This window comes from Alosa alosa, chromosome 3, assembly GCF_017589495.1.
Source record: "Alosa alosa isolate M-15738 ecotype Scorff River chromosome 3, AALO_Geno_1.1, whole genome shotgun sequence".
Lineage (NCBI taxonomy): Eukaryota > Metazoa > Chordata > Actinopteri > Clupeiformes > Clupeidae > Alosa > Alosa alosa.
Genome location: NC_063191.1, coordinates 16,510,387 through 16,537,524, shown reverse-complemented (window position 1 = coordinate 16,537,524; position 27,138 = coordinate 16,510,387). Strand labels below are relative to the sequence as shown.

The following is a 27,138-nucleotide window of genomic DNA, read 5'->3' as shown; positions in this document are numbered from 1 at the left end:
TGGTCAGTTAGATATTTACTTTCATTTGATAACAGGTAGTTATCAAATGTAAGTATCATTACTTACAATAGTTTATAAGTCACAGTAAATAAGCCATTACAATGAATTACTAAATGGTTAGCTATCAGTCCCCATCAGATAACACTAGTAGATTGCCCACAAATAGTTTATGACACCAAAAATATACTGTATGCAGTATTATATATGCATATTGTTTGCAGTGTTTAATTCATGCATAACATACATGTTTGTTAATGGTAAGCCTTGAGCCAATATAGATGCCAAAACCTCTTGTAAACATAGTATAATTCACTATTTAGAAATACCATAATAAATGGTGTATAATAAAGTGAGTGAGATAGGTAACTATTTATTACATCTTTCTTATCAGTTGTGTAGGTTGTTTTGCAGCTCACCAATCTCAAGCAAGTGCTATTTATATTTTACTTAAGCTTACTTTAAAATAATTCGGGTCTGGTTCAGAAGATGCTTTTATCCAAAACGATTTAGAAAAATATGCAGATTCAGGCTAACCTGATGAGCCACACCCACATCCGTTAGGGTGCGTCTAGATTTCTAGGCTAGACTCAGGCAGGATTTGAGTCTAGATACCCAGCATTGTTAGCCACTATCAATGGTACATCCTTGACAGAATAAAAAACGTGCATCATGACAAACTTAGGCGTTCTGTAAAAGAGAACATATTTACAATGCAAAAATGTTCTGTGGGAGTGTATTCCCATGACTCCTTGGAAACTACCTCTCTGTAAAAAAGACTGTCAGGCTAAAGCAGATGATATAGCATGACAAATACAAAGCCATGGAAACATTCATTTACAAGACCAATGCCACTAAGAGGGAACATAATAATAAAATCCCTCTACCTCGATTTATGACTTTATAATAGCCAACAGGGGTTTCATTTCATGCCAATGACACGTAGCACCTTTAGCTGTGCCTCGTGGACTATGGTGACTTAAGAGGTTTCTGAACAGAAAGCAGTTAGCCTTAACAGCAGCAGAAACATAGCAACTTAACAGCAGTGGTACTGTATAACACTTTCACTGCCATACAATCACAAGAGCTACCTGGAGTTGCTCTTATATGGTCGTTAACACAATCTAATGCTGTTCAAAATCCTATGTGCATTACCCACATCATGAGAGCCTTTCTACATTAAGGCCCATAGAGTACCACAAGGTGGCTTACACTGCTCATATCTACGTAGACGACTCATTAATGTTTAAACAACACAGAGAGTGCCAGGCCAAAAACTAGGTTGTGTTCTCTTGGGTGAATAGGAAGACTGGAATGTACGCCCAACACAAATTATGTCTGGGGGAGAGTGCAGGGAAGGGTGAAGGTTGTGTGTGTGTGTGTGTGTGTGTGTATGTCCTTTTGTCTTCTGTTTATCTGTAATGTATCTATGTCTCTGTGTATGTATATATATGCATGAGTGTGTGTGAAAAAGAGATAGAATAGCCTGCAGCACAGTACAGTACAGGTGTCCACTGTTTTTCATCACAAGACACAACCTGGAGAGATAGGGGAAACACCAACTCTCTTGAACCATAAAGACCATGCATGATTTGTAATAAGCTCATAAAATGTTGTGCACCAAGATCAATGATGAGACAAAATTATGGTAACATTAGAATGAAAAATAGTGTGTTCACTTTAATAAACTCATATCCTTCCAGACTGACCTAGACCTAGAGGAACAGCAAAGACTTTGCTGCTAAGCACTGGTTAATTCCAGGTGGAACTAGGTAATACCCTCTCCCACACAGACGCAGGTCATACGACCGTTCATATTCAACAAAGGCCCAAGCTCATTGTATTACAACCAAGGCAGGCAGGTGAGCTAAGAAAAGGAAGGCTCCACTAATAGCCCTGTCTGATCTGTTCCTCTCTGGTCTGCTTTCCAAGAATAGTCTCACTGTCTCTATTTTGCTGCTAGTCGTGCACACATGCAAACTTCTTTGTATGTGTTTAAGGCTTAAGCTGGATTAATCCTATACGCTTACTCTCCCTGCCTGCCCTCAGCCTGCTTCCCTCTGATTGCCTGCCTACCACAGAGCCTTATAGTGGAAATATGCAGGGGTGCTGTACCATTCATAGCGAGGGGCATAAGAGAATACATTAAATGGATGGACTGCTTTATGGCAAAGAGATAACCTTACATCTAAGGGCTTTAAATTTTTTCATAAGGCAGAAGCATAATTGGATAATGATGTAGTCAATTAACTTGACTGAGCCACATTTAAGTTAAGAGTGAGGTGATTATTTAATTTGCTGTCATGTAGGCTATTTTATCTAAGTCATGCACAATATTGTTATTAACACACAGCAATATGAGTGGAGAGAGATTCATTGAGGCTGTATCTGCGTTCAATAGCCTACTTACAGCTAATAAATTATCCAGTTTGTCTCCTAATAAATGCTACTTTTTATTATTAACCATAGTTATTAACTATGGAAAAATCTCAATCTAACATGCTGTGTGAATTGGTACTCTTTCATGATTGGTTAGCGCATTCGACAGCTGAAGCTCTGATTGGTTAAGCCTCATGTCGCGTTAAAATACAACTACATACCTCCGTAGTGCTCGCGCAAACCATTTAGTCTATAGCCTACTGCCGGGAGATACTGAGTAGACAGGGGTACAGGCGACAGAAGCATCAGGACCAGAAGTGTTTGCAGGATGGACACATTCCAGTTGTAAGGTAAAAAAAAAAACTGTCTCAGTGATGATCATGGCATTAAGGCAAACGCTTAAGCCTATAGACTGTTTATTTTGATGCTGTATTTTGGAATTTAGCCAATGTGTATACGATCTCGTAACTAAACATTAAACAGGTTTGACACATGGCTGTCACTGGTTCACAGTGATAAGATGCTGTTGCCAGAAACAAATTGTGTCTTTGTTGCGAGAATGTAGATTATTCGCCATAAGACTTTGTCAACTGTTTCGCCCTTTGACGATGTTCTCCAGCGGCATGCGCCGAGAAAAAGATCAGCCGATCAATGAACTGCTGGTGATAGGGCAATTGTGTTGGAAGAACCCTTAGCATCTACTTTGCTTGTTAGAATCGTTTACTTGTAGTTTGAAATCGGCTCACTATCCCCGAAAGCTTTCAGATAACTTTAGATTCGTTCTCATGGAGTTTTTACATGACATTGTTTTTGTAACATTACTCACTTGTGCATCAGGCTTTCGTACTCAAACATTATTATTTGCCTTATGACAATGATTTTACCCAACTAGCTGCCTACCGAAGTCGGGCTTACTGACACCGACTGGCTTTCTCCGCTTCACATTGACAGACGCTGTCATATTCCGAGAATGATGTCCGAACCTTGCTGACATAGTGGTTTACTGAAGTAAATCTTCCAAATGGATTGGTAGGTTAGCCTACTTGAAGTTTCGCGTTTTTGCGGCTACCTGGGTTTTGGTCGTTGGGTTCAGCCTGTCTCTTTTTGGACCATATTTCAGCTCAGAATGCAGCAGACTGGGCATTTAAAGGTGGCTATACGTCCTATTGAAGACGCCTGAATGAATGGCCTTTGTTAGGCTACTGGTAGTCCATATTGATATTTACTTGACAGTGTTAGGCCTACGTGACTGGTCTTCATTGGATCAAGTAAACATACTTTCTGGATGTCAGAATGATACATTATATCAAACAATAGTTTGACCTTTCAAAATGAAATAATTATAGATGGTCATTCATATTATGTTGGCCCACTAGTAGCCTAGGGTACAATTAGATCTCAGCAAATAGCCTAATTACAGACATTTAAAGTGCATAATTTGAACAGTCTTCCTCAAGGACTCATTTTATGACTTCAGCTTTTAGAGAGCTATGAACTCAGTAACACAGTTGGTTCTGCTGTTGTAAATTTCAAACAGCCTCTTTATAGTGTTCAAATAACTGAAGTAAGGTCCATTGATTGGACTCATAATTCCCCTGCCGAATAACCAAATGGGGAATGAAAATGCTTTCTTGAGAGTCTTCCCTCCTGGGTCATAGTGTGGGAGAGGAGATTGAGACTTTTCAGCTGGTGAGAAACAAATCCCTCTTGCAGCTCACCCTTAAAGGAGAATTCCGGTGTGATATTGACCTAAAGTGTATTGAAACATGATACCGAGTGTGAACGTATGTCTCGTAGCCCATCTCGGCTTGTCCCCTGCACTCCAAAATCTGGCGCTAGTTAGCCGATGCTGCCAACAGCTTTTTCAATAGTGGTGCTTCGGCATCGGGCTAGCCATGCAAATAAATCACTGTTTTACACTCATTTACAAGGCTCAATGTATCTCCACACTTCATTGGTAGACTTCTGAGGGCCCTGACATTTAAAACGAGAACTTTGAAAAAGCACTGGTAGTTTACTTACAAGACGATTTATACAGACAGTATCTTCACGAAGTTTAGCGTTTGCAGCCATCTTGAATTTAGTCACGATAAGTCGAGCAATGAGTAAGAATGAACAGGTATGATAAGGGATCAGATTCCAAAAATAATTCAGTGGAAATGCATAGATTCAAGTTGCTGCTACTGGAAGAAACTGGAATCCATGCATTTTTTAAGTTAAGTATATTGTTGTAGCTCCCCATACATTTGAAGATTAATGGTTGATCTAAACCAGTCAATGAATGATTGTATGATTAATTATGCACCAGGTTCTGGTTATCCCTTGTGAGAAGACCAGTCCTGTACTCGATGCAAACCTCCCACTGTAGTAACAGGAGCCAGACTTGCTTCCAAGGAGGCAAAAATGCACATAACTGCCAGCTGTTTGCATTACTGAAGGTGATGAGGTGTGGGGTTTAAACACTGCACAGCTCAGGCTCTCTGGCTGTCTGACAGGTCCAAGGAACCTTTGTGAACCTTTCCAAATATTGTGTCTGTTTAGTTGGGTTTGTAGCACACAGCTTGTTTCACATCTCTTTGTCACACCGTTGTACCTTTATTTACCTCAATTAGGACATGTGGTGTTGTTATCCAGCACAACAAACTTCCAAGACTTTGGAATGCTTTTGTCTGTAAATGGTTCAGCAGCCTTATGCTACAGTAAGTATATACCAATCCCAGTGTAAGAGATGTCACTTGCTGTGTTGAGAAAAACTGTGGTCACTTTTTTATTTCATTTTTGTGGAGTTAGTGGTAGTAGTGCTGTGGATATCTACATGTACATGGTTTTGCTTAATTAGATGCTTTGCTTAATGAGATGAGTCTTAAGAGAACTTCTTATGTCAGAAAATATCGTCAGACATTTGTATGTTTCTCTGTTTAGGAGTGTGTTCTATCGGTAGTTTAAGGATATTAACTGATAGCCTGTCATAAGAAATCACACTGATTCCATTGTACCCATATGGTTTAGACCACTGACCATAATTGTCAGTGTTTAAAACAGCATTTTGTTGCGGTGTACTTACCGACCCAAGAACTTAATCCTTAATTTTACTCTAGCTTTCCTTCTGTAAATACAGTGTGTCATTCATTACCTTTTGTTGCATGGCAGTTACATTGTAACAAGTACAGTATTATTACTTGTGGCACATTTCCCCTTTTGCCATGGATCTGTCATCTGCATTTAGATTAAATGAAGGCTGCATTTGCTACACAGCAGGGTTGTGCACAATTCGAATTGCAATTCTGCTTCCTGTTTGCTACCTCAATTGAAATGCAAGTGAAATTCAAGAATTGAATTGGAATTTAAGAGCCAGTTTCAATTCAATTCTGGAATTTTGCACAAGCCTACTACACAGAGCTAGAAAAGACACCCAGTTAGAAGTGCTTGACAGTTTGAGATGTTGGTGTTGGATTGCTCTGAAGAACCATGCTAGTTTCTTCTCTCTTTATCTTGACACAGATACATACTGTAGTACAGTGGTTCTCAAATGGAGGTACGCGTACCCCTGGGGGTACGTGAAGGCACTCCAGGGGGTACGTGAGATTTTAAAATATACATATATTTAAAAAGTAGAATCCATGCAAAAACACTTTAAAAACAATTATTTAATAAATATTTCAGGAAAATATAAGTTCATAAAATGGAGTCGTGGTTGAAGCGTAGCTGTAATTCTTGTGAAAACACGGAGGGACAAGTGGCAAAGAAGGCCAAACCAGAGCCGGCAAAATTCCGGCTGTATCTTGAAGGATATGTTTTATTGCTGTTTTAAGTCTTTTTTTTCTCAAATAAAAATGCTTTGCGCTGGTTAGGGGGTACTTGACTGAAAAAATATTTCACAGGGGGGTACATCACTGAAAAAAGGTTGAGAACGACTGCTGTAGTACTATTAACATAGCATAGTACAACTCCCTACTTTGAGCTCCCATTTCAATAAGCTTTGGTCTCGTAAACTTGCTCATCATGACAACCCATACTGTATTTAGGTTGAATGGCTGCCCCTAGCACACCACAAGAAACATTTTACTCTGAGAGGTCAACACTCACACACACACACACACACACACACACACACACACACACACACACACACACACACATACAGACACACACAGCCAACAGTTGGCTGCACAGGCTAGCATTACATAGACACAACACACACACACACACACACACACACACACACACACACACACACACATTGCCTTTGCAGCCAGTTGGTGGGCATAGCTGTTTCTGTGTAATCACAGCTCTGGGACCAGTTCCTTGACACTGACATATTGATTGTAGTTTGGAATAGCTCCGGTACAGCTGGAGTTAGCCGATTTCTCAGCTCTGACATGTATAGACATAATGCACTACCATGAAGCACAAAAACAACATGCCATGGGTATAAATACTGTATGAATACAACGTGTCACATTAATTCCAGTCATAGCCTGAGAATGATTTTCAATATTTGATCTGGTGGCCCCTTGCCAATCAACAGAATGCACAGTTGCAAACCAGGTTGCTGCAGGTCCATTTTGGCTCTGATGTTTTGAGTTTCATGAGCAAGACTTGAAATATAAGATTCAGTAGGCCAACTGAGTGTTTCTTGGGGTCAATATTCAAAGCCTTTGTGGATGTGCTTTGAAAATCTGATTCAGGAACAGTTCATGTCCCCAAACGTTAGAGGACATATCAGAGTTTTTCGGCAGCACTCCAAAATAATATTCCTTATGCAACCTTATGGGATACCGATCCCAAAGACCTCAGTGATGACCACAAAGTGCCACTAACTTATAAGTTGCACTTGTGTCCAAATTGTGCCTATCATGAACTCACAGTGAAACTGAGAATGTAAATATGCCTCGTCAGATATCCGTGACACTAAGGCACTTCTACGTTCACATGAAAGAACACTTAAGAAGCATCCTCAGGAAAAGCTTTGTCTGGATTTTTTATCGGAACCTTTTCATGCTCCCCTTGGGTATAGTGTATAGGCCTCTTTTCTCCTTAAAGCGTGACGCCAGAGCGCTGCTTATTAATGGGTTTAACAGAAGGGCTTGCTGAGTCCCCCAGGCCTCCTGGTGTTGACACTCCAGTGCTTTCTGTTTCTCAACTACCGGTCATGCGGATCATCTAGCACCTTTATTAAAATATAAAATATCACAGTGACAATTCAACTTTGCCCCCCAAACCAATTGAACTTTCCCCAGACATATTTCTTTATCGCTGCCAAGGAGTTCATGTTTTCGGTTTGCTTTGTTTTATTTGTTTTGTTCATTTGTTTGTTTGTTTGTTTGTTCATCTGTCAGGATTATGCTACAGGGCTGAATTTCATGAAACCTTGTGGAGGGATGAAGCATAGATCAATGAAGAACACATACCGTTTTGGAGCAAATCTGGTTCAAGGGACAGTTTTATTCTCTTTCTTTAGCACTGCAAGATTTAAAAGCATTTTGGCTTGAAGGAAGTGTGTGCTCCCAGATCTCTGACTCTATATCCAGACCTCTGACTCTATATATCCATTCTATTCGGCTGTGCCGGCCTTATTATGGCTGTGCTGAAAAAGCTCTCAAATCACTGCCTCCTGATATTTTTTTTGCTAAGTGAATGCCCTAACCAAAGGCAAAGGATTACAGCTGCCCATTGCCCATTTCTGTAAATGGATATTCATTGAAGCAATTCAGATTAAGTGCCTTACTCACTGAGGGGGCACATCAATAATATTTCACAACTGGGCTTTGACTCACAGGTTTCAGAGCAGCAGAGAGCCTGTGTGCTGTGTTTCGGTAGTCAGTAATTGTGTACCCCTGAAGCATGATTCTCTTGAAACTTTTCAGCTACAGTTGATGTTTGTATGTAGTTTTTTATAGTGTGCTATTCAGAATGTTGTAGTAAATTAATACCAGTGGGAGGGAGCAAACGTGTGCCCTATTTCTTTAAGTTTCAGGACGTTTTTACCCGGCCTCTTGTGTAGACATGATCTGTCATTGTTCATTTAATCTTTCCTGTATGGAACAGCATAGTGTTTATAGTAATGCTCGTAGCAATCATTGTCATTTAATCACTTAGGCTATCAGATCGATCCATCCTCTGTCACGCTGTTGACAAATCCTCCATCATGCTTGCTTCCTCCATTCCATGGAAAAGCCATGACACTATCAGTGATCAGTGAAGTTACAAGTGATTTCATTTCAGCATGCCAATAAACATGATAATACATAAACCAAATGTGTGTCATCCTTTCAGAGTCGTTGAATGCAGACCTTTGTGAAAGCTGTCATATTTACTGTAATAGCCTGGTGGTTTGACATACAATCCCAGCAAACCTCCCCATAGAGTGTGAGGAGAAGAGACAGGCAGAAGCCAGCTCTGAGATGGTGAGCTATGCAAGCGACTGAAAAGGAATTCCAGAGCCGAGTGTCCTCCGCAGTGAATGTGACACCCGGCGAGACGGAAATAGCTGACGCAGGAAATGAATGACTACCCTCCTGAACACTGGGTGTGAAATGGCTGTACAGCAGCATAGTGTTATTGAAGTACATCTTGGAAATGTTTTGCAAATTGAGGCTCGTGTGAATAGTTAAACTAGTCAACTAGTCAAATTACTGTAGCACTTTGATCTCATTATATTGGATGGCCTGTTTTTAAGAGCTCTAGCAAATAATTCTCTGATAAATGTCAGGGGGCCTTGTTATTTTAGATTTATCTTGGGACGGATGTCAACATCTGAGATGATAATATGAAGTGATTTTGATTATTCTCCTAACAATGTCATGCAATAGTGCATTTTTTTCTCCTTCTTCTTCTTTTGTTTTGGATTAATTTTCCGAAAATGTGCCCCGTGGAGGAAGTTAATCCAATTGAGTGTGCAACATCATTATGTTTATTGCTTCTGAATTTTTGTAACTTTGGCCCACCTGCTGGACCTGTAGGGTTCACCAAGTAGTACTTTTGCAATGGCACTTGGAGGAGAGAATTCAAAACTCAGAATGTCACAAAGGCTTAGTTACCATGAACCATGAAGTTGTCCTTGTCCAGGTCTAGGGCATGTGGTTAGGTGGACTTGGTACGAGATTTCTCTACACCCTTAACTGTAGCCCCATGGCAACAGAGTGGGGAGAGAGGGCTTGGACTGCAGAGTGGCATTAGGGTACGTTTTGTAAAGCACTTTTCAGACACCAGACACAGCAATCTGAAATATCACCAAGAAGACACTACCCTGAAGCCTGTACTTTACAAATATTTTGTGTTCTGGAAGTGCCGTTTAATTCTGGCATTTTGTAAAAGGTTACTTCCCCCCAAAACATGTTCAACCTTTCTTGTGTGTGTGTGAATGTTTTCCACCAAGCCATGCTGTCTGTTTTTGATCCCCTGCTTATGGAAATAAGTTCAGTTGTGCGCAAGCCTCATTCCAGGCAAGTCCCTGCCTCGTTCTAAACAACTTGGGAATTAAGTCATCAGTCATCATTAATTCAAGTGTATGCCCCAGAGAGAGCGAAAATTGTGCCTGTGCATCTCAGTACCATAATGAGGAAAGCATGACGAGATGGAGGAAGAGGAGGTGGTGAGCCTACTCACATGAAGATGAAGAGTGGAGTACCAAGGCCCTGGGATTTGCCTAGCCCCACCGGCACAGCCATATTCATTTCATTAATTTGTTTGGCCTAACCCCCGGCAGCTCGTCACTGGGAAAAGCCCAATCAATGTGGCCCCTGTCCCAGCGCTGGAGCAATGGGCTGCCAGGTTAGCTCCTCATATCTGACACCTTTTCTTAGCTAATGGTTATTGAGCGGCGCAATTTATTAGCCGCTTGGAGGGGAGGTGAAAGCCGAAGTGGTCTTAAAATAAGAGTGACAACTAAATAGAGAGAGAGAGAGAGAGAGAGAGAGAGATGAAGCTAGTGAAGGTCTGGCCAGACTGCTTACTGCTGGGTCATCTGGTTATGTTGGTCTTCACCTTAGTCCTCTGTGCTTAATGATCCTGCATGAGGCTTATAAATTCTTCACTCCCAGCTCTCCATGTCTGTCTCTCTCTCTTTCTTTTCTCTTTCTCACATTCACTGGCTCTCTGTCTACCATTTTCTCTCTCTCACTCAGCCTCTCTTTGTCTATCTCTCATTATCTTTTTTCCCCATTCTCCTTGGTCTATGTTGTCCACACTGCTTTGCTCTGCCTTGCTTACTCTGTTGAACTGATCGTCTCGTAGGGAAACATTAGCAATCAAATGAAGCTCAGGAGGACGGGCTCCCCGGTGGCAGGTGTTGCACTCAGGGCATACTGATGAGATGTTGCTGCACTCAGTGTGTGTGTGTGTGTGTGTGTGGTTAGCCTGGAGGTGGGGGTAGGAACATCTGAGAGTCCTCAGGGAGGCTGAGGTGTGTGTGTATGTGGAGTTATGCTGCTGGTTAAACCAAATGTAATTAATTAAATTAGGGATCTAGTTTAGTATGTGATCATTTCAAGTTGCACATACTGTACCTTTGAAGCTGTTTTGATAGGACCTATTTGGAGGCCGGTGTTAATCTTTGTTTATCTCGTAGAACTACAAGAGAAAGGCATCTCCTGATTTAAAACTTGATTTGTCATTCTGCTGAGATTACATTTTAGCTCTTGTGATCGATGAGTTGATAACATTGTCGAGCATCTCTAAAAACCTATTGTTAAATGCTTTCTTAACTTATCTCCTCATGTCCTGCAAATGTATTATTTTCAGTGCTGTCATTTGTAATTCTGATACGTTTTGTGTGTTGCTGCCTGCAGTCCGGCTTTTGGGGAAAATGAGCTCAGGCTGTGAGAACGCTTTTACAGCTGTTGTTCATCAGAACATGAATACCAGGTCATGGAGACCCTCTCATGTGTTCTCTCCCATTGCATGCTATCAATCTGTGGATGTATGTACTTCTTTATATTACAGTAACAGGATTGTATTTGTCTGAATGTTCGCTCCACTGAATAGGGAGGCATGTACAACAGTCTCAATCATTTCTGTCTTTGACTGTGTATGAGTGTGTCAGTGTGTGTTTGTGTTTGTGTGTGTGTGTCCACGTCTTCTTTCTCTCAGCAGCATTCCTCTGGGTCTCTCCGAGGACACAGGCAGGCCTCTGCCTCTTCCCAGAGTTCATCTGATTTCCCTTGTGGGGAGGCAAATTGCTTTGTTGGCCACTTGAACTAGCGCTGCCTCCCGCATCCCGCTGATCCCCTGGCCCCTGCACACAGCAGACAGGGGGACAGGACAGGGGCGCGGGTGCTCGCTGGCTTTGGCCTTCAGTGAGAAAAATAGCAGCCAGGGAGAGAAAAAGCCATTCTGAAAACAAAAGACAGGACCGGCTCCATTGTTTTCTTGGGTTGATTACGATGACACAGATTTTTTGTTATTTTAGCTGTCTTTTCAGCAGGCTGTCTGCAAGAGCTGCCATCTGTGTGTGTGTGTGTGTGTGTGTGTGTGTGTGTGTGTGCTTGTGTGTGTGTGTGTGTGTGAGAGAGAGAGAGAGAGAGAGAGAGTAATAATAGCCTGTGAAAGAAGGATTTGCCACTGTGGTGTAGTGCACAGACATTTATGTAAATCTCTGTCCAGAGCTTACAATCTGGCTGCTTTGGATAATGCCTCCATTCCTAAAGGGAGGAACTCTGAGCTTTCCCCCTGTGCTGTCACTGGCTTTACTTTTCAGTGTTGGTTTTGCAGCAATACCAGCACACTGCAATGTGTTCAATATGGACTTCATCCATTAATACAGTCTCAGTAGAACTGAGTTCATATAGCCATACTGTTTTGTTGGTCAGCATCCCTAGGAAATGTTTCTGTTATCTGAAGCAGTAACTTTGGGGCAGCCGTGGCCTACTGGTTAGCGCTTCGGACTTGTAAGCGGAGGGTTGCCGGTTCGAACCCGACCAGTAGGAACGACTGAAGTGCCCTTGAGCAAGGCACCTAACCCCTCACTGCTCCCCGAGCGCCGTTGTTGCAGGCAGCTCACTGCGCCGGGATTAGTGTGTGCTTCATCTCACTGTGTGTTTCACTAATTCACGAATTGGGATAAATGCAGAGACCAAATTTCCCTCACAGGATCAAAAGATTATATATACTTGTACTTATAGATAGGCATAGACACATCTCAGAGTTTTTGACTTTGCATTTCAATGTTTTTTTTTTAGGTAATTTTCAGTGTGTTTGGCATTTAGGCAGTCTGTCATTTCCTCTGAGTCAGACAGCATCTTCCATCTATCGCAAGATTCCCATTCACGTCACTTTGCTGGGCTGTTTAAAGCAAGACCTGTTCATTGTGCTTGCAGTCAACCGCTCAATAATGGGATGAAATAGAAAATCTCATTGTGGGCAGTGGTGAGGCAGCAGCCAGGGGTGAGGCGGCTGAATAAACACGCGGCTGCCGCTAATGACGTTTCACCACAGCTTCTCATCACACTCATGGCGGAGTCATTTGTATAGAATGACACCACACAATCTCATGTGAGATTGAGAGATCAGAGGCTTGCGTCAGAAACAATGCAGGAACATAATTGCTTCGCTAGATTTTTTGTGTTTGTGCTGTTTTTCGCACAAGCAGGGGGCGGGGGGAGGGTTTGACAACGTGAGAGGTGTCAATCCGTAAGGTGTTTGAAGTAGGACTCGTCGCTGTGGGAAGCCCAGTGGGATTAGTGGAAACAGAGCAAGCGGTTCCCTTTGAGAAATTAACACCGTGTCATGTAAATAGGATCTGTCGCGTTTCATTCCTGGCAACTGTTTACCTGGTAGAGAGGGGGGGGGTGCAGAAATGTGAAAGGAAAGACTCATAGGTGCCTGTGGTTGAGCCGCACAGCTGTGCTAAGGGCCCGAGGGGAATGAGAACAGAGGCTGGCTGCGGAGGTCCACTCCCCAGGCATTTCAGAGCCTGCACTCTGTTCACGCAGGGCTCCAGATGCCCCATGCAGTTTTAACACTGAGCACACACAGCTCTTAATGCGGCGAGATGAAATGGGAGCTTTCACTTTCCATGGGGCTGAGATTCTCCAGTGTGTTAACTGTAGCCATGTCAGGTCAAGTCACTTTCAGGTCACCTGCATGCCATAGATGTCGTGGCCTGCTGTGAGAGTGATCAGATTGGGATCAAAGGGGTTCTAAATGGTTTTTCCAAGACCCCTGCAGAGTTGAAAAGGACATTTTCATTAATGAAAAGAAAAAAAGCGAAAGAAAATGCCAGAACATGGTGACATGTCTGTGTGAGCCTGAATGATTTTAACCAGCCAGAGGTGAGCGTGATGGGTGGTTTGAAACAGCAACTTACATCTATTTTAACACTTGTGATCAAGCTCAAGAAAAAACTAAGAATTATTAATGTTGGATTGACTCATCACTCTAATACCTTAGATTTCCCCTGATAACTTGTTATTTTCATTACACATCTCTGGGAGTGGAGAGGTTATGACATGGAAGGCATTGTATTCTTGTACTCTTGATAAGTTATTGCAATGAGTATTTCAGGCTATTTGCTACTACCTATTTGTTGTGTGTGATGATTGGATGGGTTAGGCACACGGGAGGTAAAGCACTGACGTTCAGTGATGTCACTACCTAAGGCTCATTTTTTACATATACAGCCCAGGCTTCAAAAAACGGAAACAAAAACACTTTTCTAGCCATTCACCGACGAGATGTGCTTTCAGGAGAGTTTCACTGGCATGGGAGGGAGGGGGAGGGAGGGGCAAGCTAGCTCTCTGTTTTGTTTGAATGTCAACAGAAGTGACGTTACCCATCATCGCTTAGAGCACCTTTTCTTTTCAAAATTCTTTTTATTGTTTTTTTTTTTTTTAAAGGATATACAGTCATAGGGTAGGCACAATGTAACTTACAATGTGCTTAGAGCACCTTTAAACTATATCACAATATTTCATGGTATTTTTGGTGACAACGGTATAAACAATCATATTAAATATTCTCCACTGTTTTCTTGGCCACAAGCCACATCAGCTTACTGCAGTGGTTCTCCACCTTATTGGAGGTTGTGACCCCCCAGAATAATCAGGCTGTTCATGACCACCCTCCACCCTACTCTCCATCTGCAGGCTCCCTGCACTTTCTTGCCCACAGACAGAATATTACGGTAAATTTAGAAGCCATCTACATAGGCGGTGGATGAGGCTTCTACTTTACCATCACAGATGGATGGAGTTATGAATGTGCAGCCAATGAGATAGTCTTAGTCTTAATCACACATGACAGCATTTAATAGGCCTGCCATGATAATTACATTATGTTATTGATAAGTTTTCTCCCTACCCCTTCATAACCGGTTTACTTCTCTATCTCAATAGCGATCTGTACCTAGTTAAAATTTCCATTGCTGGTAATTTAATTAGCTAAAATTCACTGATGCGGGAAATATAAGAATCTCTCCATTTATCAACTTCTTTGCCATAGTCTCAGGGAGCATGCACTCAAATGAGTATGTTCATGTATGTGTCTGCCCTTTGCATGCAAGTGTCTGCTAAAATAATAATTACCATAATTATGTCTGCTCTTGACCAGAGCTAGTGGATGAAAACCTGCATACACATACACATATTTACAACCTGTGCGTTTTCAGTATTGGGTGAAGAATGGCAATATTACTAACATAAATTAACTGCAACATCACCATCACTTTTCTGAGCTGGGAACAAAAAACTGCAGTTGTAGGTGGAGAGGCCTTGTAATTGCATTACTGTGCGGTTAGCATTAAGTGGTCTACAGTGACAATCATATCGTTATCACAATATTTTCAGGGACAGTGTATCGTACAGCAAGATTAGTTAATGTGAGTGGCCTAGATATAGATTCCATTTAGGTGTATTGCTTTTGGGAAATCCTGAGAGCACTTGGTACACAGCACACTGGCTTCCTATATGTGTGTGTGTGTGTGTGTGTGTGTGTGTGTGTGTGTGTTTGTGTGTGTGTGTGTGTGTGTGTGTGTGTCTGTGTGTGTGTGTGTGTGTGTGTCTGTGTGTGTGTGTGTGTATCCTTCCAGACAGTGAATGTCTTAATGCAAAGCAAGCTGTTATTGCAAAAATAAATGGTCCAAGAGACTCTAGCACTGCTCTAGGACCTTTTAGCACAGCCAGTTAGGACACTTTTGTGCAGGGTGAATTGGCCCTCTAACCACTAGCAGACTGGCTCACTAACCTCCTCGACTAACAGCACGAGCTGCTCCTCCAATCCATCTCTGTCAGGCAGCCGGGACACAGCCCGCGGAATCGGAACTCAAATCAGATTTATTTGGACTTGCCGTGTTTCCTCCAAGCGATTCAATTTCAAATGCCTCAAAAGCTAATTTGTCAAAGGGCCCCAGAGACTCTCTCCAGAGAAAAGTGCCCCCAAAACAGCTTTCTCCCGTAACACCTTCAAACCGGTGCAGAACTATACATTTTCCATTATGTCCCTGATTGAGAAATAAAATGACAATATTTTCCAAGATGGCAGGAAGTCAGACATTGGGGTGATTTGTCATTGGAAAATCTTTCTCTTGTCAGTTTATTTCACCTGATGATTGTTTTGTGAGGTTTATAGGCAAAAATTGTCCTGTGCTCATTCAATGCGCGTAAGCAGATTTCAACAGATATATTTGACACCGAGGGAGAAAAGGCTACAGATACTGTTAGATACAGAAGCACTCTTTGTCCACAGTTTAACACCCTTAGCAAAAGGTCTTAGAATATACAGTTTTCTTGACCAGAAAATCTATTACTGTATTCAAAGGCGGATTTTCCTTTCATTTCAAACATTAAAATAATGCATTTAAGCTCTGTTGGGATATTTTACTTTGTATTCCATTGGGTAGCTTTGCTTATCAGTTTTCACTCATCTAAAGCAGAATATTAGGAGTTCAGAGATAATTGATCCAGTACTGGTGTATTGAGAAGGCATCTAGCTTAAGAAAAACTCCATGTTCCTTATCAACTCCAAGGGTGGCTGATTTTGTTTGACCGTATTAGGCCTAAATTGTAGTACTGAAAGTAAGAGAGGGAATCAGGTTTGGTGCAGGGAGAGAAAAGTTTGCAGAGCAGTTTGATCTTACCATTGTCCTTGAACAATCTGTGATGAGATTTTCCCCTCTCAACAGTGCAAGTATGCAGTAATGTATGCAAATTAGGTGGGGAAAATGCATAACCAGCCCCCTTACATTATGTAGACCTACCAAGCTGTGCTCTCAAGCACCTCCGATATCATTCGGATAAGATAGCCTAACAAATATATCAGGCTTCTTTTCATTTATCGGCAGCCCGCTAGAAACATGACACGGCATATACTGTAATATCTGTCCAATTTTCTAAATGTGTCTCTTCTAATGTTTGCTTGATAAATATAGATCTGTGGGCTCTATTACGATGTTGCTGGCTGAACCACCCCTCATTTGTAAAACTTAACTAGTGCCTTATGTTCCTCCTTTCATTTCTCTTCAGGGTTCGGCTTTCCCATTGCACTCATAAGTTAGAGATGTGGGAATTTAAATAGCACGTCTTAGCAGAGCAGATTGCTATAGGCTAATGAAGACCTATGTCAGTCCTTAAATTAGAAGTGGCCCCACTGCCAAGGAAATGATTTTGATCGCTCTTCAATAGGGCAGCTAGTGTGTCATTGCAAGCGATAAGGTTTTGTTAGTGTGTCATTGCAAGCGATAAGGACATACAGAGCGAGGTGTGGACGCGGATGCACATGCTAGTTTGGACAGCGACCGAATGTGATGGACAGGGTGCCTGGGCCTTGTTTGGAAAGGTTAGGCAGCAGTGACAGGCTTGGGTCAGCCAAACCTCCCCGATGCTCAATTACCAAACATGCCAGGCGCGCCACACTCAAGCTCGAGCTCGCCGGATGACCCGGTCAGGTCAGCAATCGTCTCCACAACTAACTGTCATTTTAATGACTCGCCCGTCCTCATCTGCCTGTCAGACTGTCCACCCACCACTCGCCCTCTGAAAACACATGCTAACTTGACTCGATCTCCGCTGCCAGTCGGCGCGAACGGCAACACAGCCTGGACAACTCGCTAATGAACAGCGCTGTGCAGAGGACTGAAAGGCTAGCCTAACTTGGCTAGTATTTATCTGACATTATATTCAATCTTACACTCTACTTCAAGCCTTTCTCCCCATTAGTGGACTAAATATAGACAATAAAGCTCGCAAAGACAATAACAAGTGCAAGTGAGAGAATATTCGACTTTGAAAGTATCGACATGTTTATGGTCCTGGGTTCATTGTAAAGGTTATGCATTGCATTTTGTAGTCACTGTAAATGTCCTTTCGGCAATTAGAGAGCAAGTGTTTGCATGCTTTTCATTTAATGTGCATCCAAAGAGTCTGGAGATGGCTCAGCTTTTATTTATTGACTGTTTGATTTTATATCTCTCTAGCTCTCTGTACCTCTGCTTTCCAAATGACTGTTGGGATTTCCACAATGGACAAAAAGAACAAAGACAAACAGTAAGGGTGTTAGACCCAAAAGCAAAGCTGACCCTGCGATTCCTTGAAACCTGAGGAGGGATCACAGTCTCTCCATCTCCTGTGATCCAGGCCTCTGTGTTAGAGGAGAGGATCACAGTGGTGTTGGCATGAGACGTGGTGCAGAGACAGCCTGGTCCCCTCTCTGATGCTGCAAAACAATCTGTGAAGTCGAGGAATGATTTAATCTTGGGCTCAGAGGGCGAACCCACATTGTGCCCACGGAGCTCCCGTCGACAACATGTTTGTGAGAAATGGGCAAAAGGGAGGATGAGTTCTACTTCAGAGCTGTGGGTGTCTTTGCATGTCTGCATGTACACAGCATGATTGTGTTTATGAGGGACACACTCTGAATTAGAGTTAAAGAGCTAAATTCGGGAACAAAAGAAACTCAGCCCATTCAATTGCTCAGTTGTTATAGCTCTTGTATTTCCTGCTTGTGCTATCCTGCAGTTGGCTCTAACAGAACCAGCGCTATATGAACGAGTGAGTGAGTGAGTGAATGAGTGAGTGAGTGAGTGAGTGAGTGAGTGAATGAGTGAGAAAGAGTGAGTGAGAGAGAGAGGGAGTGAGTGAGTGAGTGGGTGGATAAGTAGGTGAGTGAGTGAGTTAGTATGTGGTGCCATACTTGCAATGTAACCAGGGCCCTGCTCACCCTGGCAGCAATTTCAGGGATGCTCGAACCCCACAGGAGGAAGTGGTGATGAAGCACATCCATATTTATCATGACTGGCCATTTCTACATTTTACACAGTGTGTGTCAGCAGTATTCCTCATTGCTGCCTCTAGTAGCAAATTTGTGTTTGGAACAGATCTGTGTTTTTTGTTTTAAGATATTTAGCAGAATATTACATGGGCCTCTCAACAACACTATTACTTGTGCAGCCCCATGTTATTGAAGGAAGTGAGTGGACTTAAGCAATTAGAAGTTGCTCTTGCATGTAGTAAAATTACGACAGATGCCAAAAGTCAGACAATCAGGCACCCAACAAGACCTCTGGCCAGACAGACAGAGGACTAGAGAACGCATGGCCACCCCCTCCACAAGTGACACGTTGTCACTGGATATCCACTGTGTCAATCACAAGAGGGCGTCCAGGGACACTAGCAAGATCACATTTTTATTATTGCCACAGGGCAACAACTTGCAACTTGCAATTTCCAACAGTGTATTAGAATTAGAGTATCACCCCATTTCATTTTATTTAGGAGAAAGATAGGAGCCTTTTTTTAAATTTCTCTGCAAGAAGAAAAGTGGTCAAAAGTGTGGCTTGAAAGGTAGAATTAAAGTAGTTTTTACTTCAGAACTATGTCTACCCCATTGAGTAGTTGAATTGGCTCTGACTAGTCAAGCATATCCAGTTGGAAATATGGTTGGAACACAGCAGGAAATTTGGCCCAGATACTGTAACGACTTTGTGATCCACCAACCTTAGTTTCTGCTGAGGCATCAGTCTCTCTAACCAGCCAGAGTGACTTTACTCATTGGAAATGAAACGCTGCCCTGGTTTCCGATGACTTCTCAGTGCCCCCATCAGACTGGCTATGCTTCAGTGTGTGTCCATCCTCTCAGCCACTCCGACGTCTGCCAAACTGTTATACTTTGCCCAACTAAATTGGCACCATTACACTCTTCATTATGGTGGACATCCCCACTTTTTTCTTGAACTAATTTGACCTTTATTGAAAACCTTGTGTCCCTTGAGATTAGGTATTTCTTGGAGTCAGATACAGTCAGTCCAACATCTAATTGATAATGAAGATGACCTAAAGCTACATAAATACAGGAAGAGATTAAAAAACAAATCTTTAAAAGAATGCTATTACTGTAGCCTACAAGGGCCCAGGTACGAACTGGAGGCTGTCCCCTACTCTCGCATAGTAAACACAAATGGAATGGTGGATCAGTGTGCTCCCCAGCACACACAAAAGCTTGGGTTTGCTTCATCTTTTGATGATAAGTTTTGAATAATATATGTCATAAGATAATCCCTCACATAACACATCACAGCATTACACACTATGTGCACACATGTGCAGGCCAGTGTTTCACTGATTTTTGCTTTTTGCGGCGATGACTGTGACAAGCTCAGACCCGTGGTAGGTGTCACATGACCGCGGTAATGCAGTTACAGTCCCAGCCCTATATGGAGCTCAGCCATATTTACCTTGACTGGCAATTTTTACATTTTACACAGTGTGTGTCAGGCTTGATAGGGGGTTGCGGAGTATTTCCTCGCAACATCCAGCCAAAGAGAGGGCTAGTTGTTTTGTTAGTGTGCATCAAGAAAGGTGTGTGAGTGTGTGTGTGTGTGTGCAGTGTTTCCCATACAGTACATTGACTTATTTGTGGCGGCCTACCACAATATCAACATTGACCACCACCAGTGTTGGGGAAGTTACTTTTAAAAAGTAGTGTTTGCTCGTTACTCGTTACTTCTCAAAAAAGTAACCCGTTACTTTACTTAGTTATCCTCTATGGAAAGTAACTTTTTATGTTACTCGTTACTTTTACGTTACTTTTATGTTGCAGAACTTTAGGCAGAACCCAATATCTGTTCCTAAATGTGTAGGCCTACATAAAGTTCTACTATGGAGGACATAACAGGTATTTCTTTTGTGCTCTTTATTATAAAAAATGCCACAAACAGAGCACTTGACAAGAAAGCAATGGGCTTATAGGCTTCAACACCACCACTAAAGCCCTATGAAACAATATCAAATAACATAGCCTCAATACATCGTGAGCATATAGTTGAACACAAAATATATGAGGGCTTATTTTACAGCCTTATACTCTTTCATTAAACAGGCACTCCTCCGAAATTTGGTGCAAAGCTAGTGCAAATCGTTTTAATAGGCTGGCAGTTGAGTTAATGGCAGTGGACAAAATCAGGGCACAGTGTAGGCTACAACTAACACTTACATTCCTCCCCTTAGTTTCGAGTAATGTGAATACCTCCATCCCTCAGGAGTTAGCGTTCGCTTCGCTAGCGTCTGTGTCTCGCTTGCTATGATTGCTCTTCATTGCCACCAGCTTCTGTCACGTACCGTGTGGAGCTATGATTGCACTTCATGCTACCAGCCTCTGTCACATAGGCTGCCGTGTGGAGCTCGCACAGCGTCGCTGTCAAATCTGTACCCTGGGAAAAGTAACGTTGCGCCGATATGAAAAAGGAACTACGTTACGTTACCAATTTTTCAGTAGTAGCGCGTTACACTACTTTTTACTCAAAAAAGTAGTTACGTTACTGTAACTCGTTACATTGTAACGCATTACACACAACACTGACCACCACACAATGATTTTCCAGGTTGTACTAAATTGTGCTTAAATCTGGTTAGCATCATAACCACGCTGTGCTAATTTGTTAAAAACTGTTGCATTCAAGTTAATTCTGCAAACCAACCACCACAAATGGAATTCAATTCTGTAGGAAACACTGGTGTGTGTGTGTGTGTGTGTGTGTGTGTGTGTGTGCGTGTGTTTTCACAGCACAGCACAAGGGGGCCTTTCTTTAGGTTTTTGCTCAAGTGGAGCATTTTAATGAGGTGCCTTCCAGGCCCTCCGGCTCCAAGAATGACACCGCTGGGCCGTGAGGAACACTGGAGCACAAACACACCGCACGTCATCGCACTCGCCGTCACTCAGCATCCAGTACACACCAATGTGTCAAAACACACACACACACACACACATAGACACACACACACACACACACACACACACACACACACACACACACACACACACACACACATACACATACACACACACACACACACACACACACACACACACATACACACACTGGACCATGACTGCAGTTTGGCGATGCTTCACTGTGCCAAAAGGAGATTGAGGCGTAAGACACAGGATGCTCCTCTGGTCTCCTCTCATGCCCAGCCTCTGCACCTAAGAAAGGACAAGTTCAAAGCAGTCATTGTTCCCCCTTCCGACTGGGCCAGAGTCTCATTATCTTGCTTCCTCATGCCATCGAAATAACCTCAGTGAACTTTTCAATATGACAGGGAAAATAGAAAGTGATGAGTGGAGGTTGTTAGACAGAGGGCTGACACCTGAGATCTCTATTACGGACTGACAGCGCAGTGTATGTCGGCAATCATGTAGCCGCCTCTCTTTACAAGTATATACTTGTCTATGCTGTGTGAGCAAATACTATTTTGAATATGAACTTTTTGGACATGTAGTGAATGTGTTGTATGTGTTGCATACAAGGTCTAGTCTATCTGTAGTTGCTATAAACAGTCCATTCAGAGGCTGTTTTAAAATGGTCTCATAAAAATCTCATGATGCCTCTGTTTGAGGCTGGGGTGCCTCTCACAGACGGCGCCTCAGGCCGTTTTTTTTCTTTGTGCTTCAGATTGTCTATGGTACTGCAAACAATCAAAACAAATGTGCAATCAAAATTAATAGTTATTTTCTTTTATCTTAAAAAATTACTATTAATATTCAAAACCATCTTGAAGAATTTTCAGTTTTATTTTTTTATTATGTAAGCCATGTTTCATTGTTACAATACAAGTTGGTACAAGATGGGCTACTTACCTTGTGACATTTAAATGGAGGCTTATTTTGTGAATTGCACAAAGCATGTTATGCTAATGTTATGCCTAGAGCTACATTTCCAATTAGTTCAGTAGACAGCAAGAAGCTCAATGAAGGAGGGAGGCATTGAGAATGTTAGTCACTGAAGCAGCCATCTTTGTTTTAAATACTGAGCACCCACTTGACCCTTGCTTAGTGGTAAACCGGGGGCTCAGATATGTTCCTTTGCATGAATATGAATCAGGAAATGGCTGTTTGGTATTCTGGGCAAGTGTGTGGAAGAACATCGGAGCATAAGCTAAATGTTTAAGTCTGCGATTGAAAGTGCATAACGTTTTAGCCCTGATTTTCTGTTTTCTGCCATCTTTGCATTTTGAGGAGGCACAATTGAGCATTTTCACAGTGAGTGCTGGCATGTATAGTTTATCACAGACTCTTTGTTTATTAGTTAAAAACTATAAAAACATGATAATGGACCTGTTGATGTAATATTAGCATTTTGCTAAGACGCTGTCTGTCGTGTCCGCCTATGCCATGGATTACACCTCCAGCACTCTTAAGCCCTATGCTGTGCATTCTCATCAACTCCACTCAGGAGCTTTGCTGTCTGGGCGAGTCTGCCCCGCCACCCTGACACATGAGTGTCAGCATTAGTGACACCGACCGTGCGACGTGTAGTGCGTGGCGTGACAGAGGACTGTGCGGCGGGTGGGATCAGGGTTAATAGTTCTGTGTGACTCGGTAGAAAATCCACTTGGCCTCGGCTGATCGGGATGAAGGGGACTTTGGTGGCCTGTGACATATGGCATTCCCATAAGCCCCTCTTCTGAATCATCACACTTCACTTTCCCTCTGGTCTGTATTTTCCAGCGCCGCACTGGTCGCTCTCACACCTGGTAGCCCGGGAAGCTGTCAGAGACCCCAGGCCGATTTTGCTGAAAGAGATCTTGTTATCATTACGACACTGATGGCCTCAGTGTTATCCCTATGGGGGCGCATCGTGTTCCTCTCCACAGTGAAAGACACCCCCCCCCCCTCACACACACACACACACACACACACACACACACACACACACACACACACACACACACACACACACACACACACATACACACACACACTTTATCCAGAGCGGACGCAGATCCACTTCCTCTTTCATCTGAGCTGATTAGATGTGGGCCAGCACAGCTTGGGGCGCCGGAGAGAGGGCTATCCCTGGGAGTTCTAATGATGTGGAGGAGCTTAGTTACAGTGGAACTTTGGAGTATGCACATCCCATTAGAGACGGGCTATTGTTAGAAGTGAGGACAATCTGACCATATTTTCTAGACTGGAATAAGCTAGTGGAAACATTTCTTACAAAATATTAAGAATATTAGACAATGTCAGCGAATCTTGTGGATCATCGGCAAATAATTCAGAATTTTATTTATGTTTTTAGGTCATTAAAAAGACATTATATCAGACTTTGCCCCAGCACTTTTCTCCTTGCTAATGTAGAAAGACATTCTCTTTCTTTTTTGTCTATGTATATAACATTTGAACCTCTACCCTTTCCTAAATTAGGTTGCACCTAGGTTGACTTTCTCAATAGTGTTAGTGTGGACAGAAGCCTCAGAAGGTTGCAGTGGGAACTGCTGATAAGCTTTTGACACTAGCTGGATTTCCAATCAGCTCATTCACATATTTTATGCAGATTTATGAAAATGAAGCTAATGAAAGTGTGCATTGTGTGTGTGCGTTTCCATCCACTGCATTATGTGAATTAAAAAACTGAAATTCTCTTAAGAGAAGACTTTTTAATGTGCATTAGTTTATGCAAATGAAAATTTCATTTCCTGTCAGAATTTCTTATTCAAAAGATCAAAATGTGCATTAAAAAAAAAGATGAATAGATACACAGCTAGTGCTGAGAAGATGGCCGATTGTGGATTTTGTCTAATTATGGCCAGGTGTGCTGTGGATTGTCTCAGTAATATGCAGCAGGTGAGCTTGTTTTTTTCCGGTGATGCCAGGTGTGTTTGAAACTTCCTCTATTGTTAATGTAATTAGTGTCTACACGGACCCGGTTGGGTGTTGCACCTAGTGAATCAGCATGTTGCGATAAAGAAGGATTTATGCGTTCGTTAAAATTGTTATTATTGGGCAAAGATAATCAGTGTCAGAGGGAAGATGTAAGGAGCCGAATATAACAGAAGATGCCGTTACAACTGAAGAGCCTTTCGTGCACGTAGCCTATTGACCATCCTTTGCCGTGCAGCCGTCTGACACTGCTACAGCAGACTCCTAAGATGTCAGTTCTCTGTTCACATGTTCTCAATATGCTACCAGACGTTCTCTTGCCACAAGGTCTCTCAGTCGCCACAAAGCACTCAGGATTTCCCCTATTAATCAGCCTATTAAGGTAAACAAACAGACAGCGGATTTATGGAAGCAGGCTACATGATCCCAATCCTCCAATGTTTTCGGTGCTAGATTATTGGCGAGCAAACCTCATTTTTGTCAGATAACAAGGGTTCGCATTGTCCTCAGCGCACTGTGACTCTGAAATCTTTTTAGTCGACTGTGGGTGTCCATTAGGGATGGTTGCTCTCACGGGAGGAGATTGCCACAGCCTGTGTAAGTCATTGTAAATAAAATAAAAAGCCAAACATAATTAGATGTCCGAGCTGCCACACAGAAGACATGTATGCATGTGTGCTCTGAGAGATTGGGAGATTTAACCTTGGGTTTGGAATTAAAGGTACTGGTAAATGGATTGACATCATGGCTTCTTAAGGGCAGTGAAAAATAAAAACAAATGTTGTCTATGTCACATGATGAATATGTCTATGAGAGAGAGAGACAGAGAGCAAGTAAGATAGAGAGAGTAATAGAGAAAGAACGAAAGACGGCTGGGTCCATTTCAGTCCCGTTGGGCTTTGATAGAAGGGGCTTTTGCGGTGGTGCTGTGGTCTGCGCTCACATTGCGCTGGGAGAAATGCAATTACACCCAGTATTAAGCAGCTCTGAGAGCACCAGTCATCCTGCCCAGAGATTAGGAAGCCAGATCGCTCATTAGGTGCAAACAGCTCTCCCCAGCTTCCTCTCCCAGCATCCTCAAACCTCCCCTCCCCTCTGTCTCCTCTTCCTGGTCTCCTCCTCTGCCGCCTTTTTCCAAATATAGTCCAATAATTGCATCAATTAGTTGAGACGAGAGAGAAACAAGCCGGCCCCTTAACGGTAGATAATGACAGCCGCTGGAGGAGGCTGATGGATGAATGCATTAGGTCAGCACGCTCCCCCATCACGGCTGATTTCTGTCCAAGATTAAAGAGCCGCTCTTTCGCCCTCTCTGACTCTCTCTCTTTCTCTGACTCTCTCTCTCTTTCTCTCTGATTCTGTCTCTCTCCATCTCTGTGTCCCTGGGATTCTGTTTCTCTCTCTCCATCCCTCTCTCTCTGACCCTCCCTCTCTCTCTCTCTCTCTCTCTCTCTCTCTCTCTTTGACTGTCTCTCTGTGGCAGTGATGGGCTCTCTAGCGAGCCGCTGGTGGTCAGAGAGTGGATGAAAGGCTCCGGGCCGAGGGGAGCGGCGGGGTTTGAGGAGGAGATTCGGCTCACTCAGACGAGTGGAGAGAATGATGGGGCTTGAGCCCGGCCCTGTGCTGCTGGGGTGGGGCTGGAGAGCAGGAGTGGTAGGGCCTGGGTGGCTGGGGGATGCCAGGGGCTCAGAGCCGCCCCACAGGGCACGGGAGGATTGGCACGGAGAAGACAGAGCCCGTCTAGGGAAGGGATCAAAGCAGGATTGTTTCATAGAGTGGGGATGGGGATGGAGGAGGGGTAGCTTTTCTTTGCTTTCTGAAGAATGGAGAGGTGAAGGTGTAAGAAGTGTTTGCGGAGGGGATGTGAGTTGGATTGGGGGGGGCATGTGTCGGCTGTACCACCATGCATCCCGCTGCTGATTGAGCTTTTGTCACTTAGAGAGGTTTGGGTCTTACTGTTGATTGGTTTGCCCACTTGAGATGCAGCTCAGTGCCGCTTCACACAGCTTTATGTGCACGATGCTGAGCATTTGTCTCCTCACAAAGTACCTCACGAAGACGGGCGACAGGTGATTTGGCTTCTTCGGTCACATGTAGCTTTTAACAGAATGACAAATGATTGACAGACTCAAGTGCACTTTCTTTGCCAACGTGGGAAACAGGGCAGAGGCCCATCCATAGAAAGGAATGATGAGCATATATAGATGAGATGTGGAATGCCATCAGATTGCCCACAAAACACTATTCCATGTGTTATGTGTTTTTTTTTTGTCTGTTGCTCTTCACATTGAGGTGTATCATCTCACCCCATGTCACGCCTGGCTGGCTAGTGAAGACAGTGTGGGACAGATGGGCTACTTCAATCACACCTGCATTTTCTGCCTCCCCAAACGCTGCATTCTCACTCAGCACCCAAGTGCTCGGTGGCAATACATTTCACAGACATACTGTATATTGCGTAGGTGCAATGGGGTGTGTGTCTATTTTAGTGTGTATGTGTGTATATGTGTTTGTGTGTGTGTGTGTGCGTGTGTGCGTGTGTGTGTGTGTGTGTGTGTAGATAGCATACTGTCTGTTTGTATTGCATGCATGGCTATCATGAGGTGACACTTGGCCCGTTGGTTTGAGCTGTGGCACCATGTAAGTAATTTATTGTAGTAAATCATAAAAAGA

The 27,138-nt window shown here is 42.9% G+C and overlaps 1 protein-coding gene across 1 annotated transcript in view; it reads left to right on the top strand.

Moving 5' to 3' along the window:
* The first annotated feature begins 2,631 nt into the window (after positions 1-2,631).
* The window catches only part of b3galt1b (UDP-Gal:betaGlcNAc beta 1,3-galactosyltransferase, polypeptide 1b), a 67,685-nt gene continuing 43,178 nt past the window's right edge, over positions 2,632-27,138 (top strand). Inside the window, exon 1 of the mRNA XM_048238760.1 lies at positions 2,632-2,726. The gene's annotated coding sequence lies outside the window, so the exon portion shown is untranslated. The remainder of the gene's footprint in view (positions 2,727-27,138) is intronic.